Source organism: Dipodomys spectabilis, unplaced genomic scaffold, assembly GCF_019054845.1.
Source record: "Dipodomys spectabilis isolate Male_0828 unplaced genomic scaffold, ASM1905484v1 ptg000159l, whole genome shotgun sequence".
NCBI lineage: Eukaryota > Metazoa > Chordata > Mammalia > Rodentia > Heteromyidae > Dipodomys > Dipodomys spectabilis.
The window spans coordinates 848,389-852,719 of NW_024870836.1; positions in this window are offsets into that span (position 1 = coordinate 848,389).

A 4,331-nucleotide genomic window follows, 5' to 3' on the forward strand; every position below is an offset into this window, starting at 1 on the left:
TCTCTTTTAGAGTCCGATTCATTCTTTCTACCTGCCCTGAACTCTGGGGTCTATACGCACAATGCAATTTCCAATCTGTCCCCAGTGCCACGGCTATTCCCTGACTTACTTTTGAGACGAAGGCCGGTCCATTGTCCGCCCGATGGTGGATGGGAAGACATACCTAGATAGGATTTTTTCCAGGATCTTCTTAGCCACGATGTTAGCAGTCTCATGCTTTGTTGGGTAGGCTTCAACCCATCCTGAAAAGGTGTCTACAAAAACTAGCAAATATTTATATCCAAATTTTCCAGTTTTAATTTCTGTGAAGTCTACTTCCCAATACACACTTGGCCTATTTCCACGGAAGCAAGTTCCTTTTGTAACCGGCTGATTAGGGGCATTGGTGAGCTGACAAACTTTACAATTTTTAACAATGTCCTCAATGAGTTAATTTCCTTGCCTAATTTTTACTTCTGAGTGTCAGAGCAAGTCCTGCGTTCTTCGGGTTCCCATTTGAGAGATCCGATGGATTCTCTTAAGAAACCCATTGACCGTTCTTTGTGGCAAGATAAGTTTCCCCTCACCAGTTTCCTACCAGTCTTTATTTACTTCTCTGTCTGAGGGTTAATAGGCCATGGGAATTTTCTTTATCCACTCCAAGCCTTGGGAGAATTGGGCTCAGGAGTCAAAGCTCATGGCCCTGGGTCTACTTCAGCTCTGGGCTGGAGGGCCGCCTCCTTAGCTGCCTGATCGGCCAAGTTATTTCCTTTGGTTATTGAATATGTTCCCTTTTGATGGCCAGGGCAGTGCATAATGGCAATATTTGCTGGTTCCCAAAAGGCCTGGATGAGGCTTAAAATTTCTTATTTGTTTTTAATAGCCTTTCCCTCATCTGTCAGCAGCCCCGTCTCTTGATAAATGGCTACATGGACATTCACGGTGGCAAAAGCATACCGACTGTTCATGTAAATATTTAGTCTCTTCCCTTTTCCCATTTGTAGGGCTTTTGTTAGTGCCGTTAGTTCTGCTCTTCGTGCAGACATTCCCCAGAGGAGTGCTTCTGCCCACACTATCTCAGTGTCCGTGGTGACTGCTGCGCCCACGAACCTTTTTCCATCTCGAATGAAATTGCTGCAGTCTGTGAACCAGGTATGCTCGGCATGCGATAGTGACGAGTCCAACAAGTCTGGCCTCTTTTCCTTGGCCCGGTCTCTCTTTTCAAGCTCAATTTCACATTCTCTGTCCTTCCTTTCCTGTCTTTGTTCCTCTGTCTGTCTCTTATTGTAAACCTTTTCCCCACTGCTACTAGATCCCTAATAGACTTTTCACCAAGTCTGTCTGGAGCCTGCAACTTTAACTTTATGTCTGGTGCAGCTTGATTTATATAGGCAAACACAATCATCTGAGCCTACTCCTGGGTCTCAAGATCATATGGGGTATGTTGACTAAAAGCTTCCGTGAGCCTCTCAAGATGTGCTGCCAGACTTTTACTTCCTCCCTGTCTAACATCATAAACTTTTGCCATATTAGTAGGCTGGCGAGCAGTCATCGTGAGACCTGCCAACAGAGCCTGGCGATAGATGAGGAGTTGCTCCCTACCTTCAACTGTATTGTAGTCCCATGTTGGTTAGAGCTCAGGAAAATAGACAGCGATTAGGGCAGGATCCATGATGGGTGCTCCTGTGGGGTCAGGGACATGTTTCCGAGTGGACTCTAGGATACAGTCTCTCTCTTCCGTGGTAAAAAGGACCTGCAAAAGCTGACTACAATCATCCCAAGTGGGCTGGTGAGTAAAGAGAACAGTTTCAAGCAAACAAATCCTGGGGCTTTTTAGAAAAGGGGGCATATTAGGTGCACCAATTGTATAGATCACTGGTAGAAAATGGCCAATATTGGATTTGCTGTCAACCATCTGCATCCACAGGACCTACGGTGTGTAAGGGAAAAGCACTACATTATAAGGGGGGTTGATCCTACAGTGTCATTGAGTGACTGGCCCCTCAGAAAGTTTAAGAGCAGGTGCTGAGGGTTCGGCTGATGGTTCCATAGCTCCCTCCTCCTCTTGAACATTCTCAGGTTCTGCAAAAGGAACCTGGGAAGGGTACTATGGGGGAGGAAACAGTTCTTCTTCCAAGTTATCTCCCTGAAATACTGGGGGGGGGGGTACAATTTCTTTTTCTTAGTTTCTTTTTGTAAGACTAGGGGGCTAGATGAACTGTTGCCCATGGTTTCCTGTCTTGTCAGTGGTACAGTCAAAAAAAAAACAAAACAATAAATACTACAAACAAAACACACGCAGGTCTGACAGTTACTAAGTGGAGATCTCCCGAATTGGTCCACTGACTCCTGACACTGGGGGGTTCCACACCAACCCATGCCCCACAGCAGAAAGATCCGACCCACAGTGGCTAGTTAAGCCTTGGTTAGGAGGCACTCTTTGCCATTTCTGGCCCAACATCGAACCGACCCATGCCCCACAATTCTCACGGCATGGTTCCAAGGACCCCTACACCACAATTCACAGGGCGGGTTTCCAAGGAAACCCCTTCACAGGAGGATCTGGGAAGTCTCCCAGTTACTCCATGGTTGTCATGCAAGCATGTCTGCTTTAACATCTCTTTTCACAGTATGAATCAGAGCAGCCAACCTCACAAAGGAAAACGAAAGTAAAACATACAACAACAGGGCAAGACAAATTAACAAAAACAGCACTGTTTTACGTTTGGAGACTGAGGTCTCAGGGGTCTTTGGGGGAATCCTGGATAAGCCCCCACTAATATGTTGGGCCCAGGTCGCAGAACTGCCACCAAGAAGACCACTCAGAGTCAGACTTTACAGCTGTTTTAAGGTTTTATTTAAATGGGCTGCAGCTCAGGCCTCATACTACACTCTGACACAGCAGAGCCTAGGAAGAGAGCCCCAAGCTAAAGATTTGCAGGACTGATAAAGGCACACAAGCAACCAAGTGATTGGATTACCACCACGTGTTGCTCTGCTAATTTGCTGATTTTAAACAAGCAACAAGTGGTCACTGCCTCAAGACTTTAACCCTTCACTAGCTTCTGAGAATAAGAAAAAGTTGCCACCGGCTTTGGACACATGTATGATGAACATACTACTAAGGGCCTTGCATTAATGAAGTCTTGAAATTCTAAATAATATTTAAATAAGAAGCTCCCTATATTTATTTTCACATTTGAGGATTACTAAGTACCAAAGTTATGTAGAAGGCTAGGATAAGAATATGGAAATGAAATCTGTCTCCTAATATCATAAAGATAATTTATGTCATTTTGAGTTACAGTTTCTAAAGTAATACAAAATAAGTTACAACAGAAACAAAAATACAATCTCCTATCCTACCTAACTTTCCAACATAAATTAGAGAATCCAGTAAAGATACAGACATCCCAGGATGGTATAGGATGTTATAAGATCACTAGATGGTGAAAAAGAAGATAACAAAATGGGTCCACTGGAACATTGGGAAACAAATTCTATACCTACTAATTGTGATACAGCTATAAAATAGTTTCCACTATGCTGAGTCTTTGATATTTTAGGTTTGTTAACACAATAACTTTCCTTTCTTAGGAAATGACTGCTTATTAATACTCAAGTGTTTGCAGCTTATAACCCAGCAACAAATAATGCTTTTAAATGTAAACAAGCATGATACTAAGAGGAATCAAGGCTACTTTCATTGATATACATTATAAATAAGAATGATAGGGCTGGGAAGGTGGCTCAGTGTTAGAGCACTTGCCTTGCCTGCATGAGGCCCTGGGTACGACTCCTCAGCACCACATAAGCAAAAAGAAAAAAGCCAGAAGTGGTGCTGTGGCTCATGTGGTAGCGTGCTAGTCTTGAGCTGAAGAGCTGAGGGACAGCACCCAGGCCCAGAGTTCAGTCCACACGACCGGACCAAAATTTTTTTTTTAATAAAAAATATAAAATAAATAATTAAATAAATAAGAATGATCTTGGGGAATAGTCAGTCTTGAACTTTTTCATACCTTTCCTCTTCTCCAACATGAGAAGTCCTAGTCTACATATGTAAAACATTAATAAAGGATTTTTATATATTTTTTTGTTCACACTAAAGCAAATACACTTTTCCACTTTGCAAGCCTGACTTTGAAAGAGTCAGACCCTTACCATTATTTTATATACAAAAGTTTACTGCTTAGGCTTAGCTGTTTTCCTGCCTTAAGGTATTTCTCTCTATTATTTTGGTAACTACATAGAAAAACAAGGTAAATCCATTAGCTTATGTTGGATTGTTCAAAGTCAAGCTGACTTCAAGCACATTTTTCTGTTCCCTTCTTCACTGCTAATTAAAGTTTAAT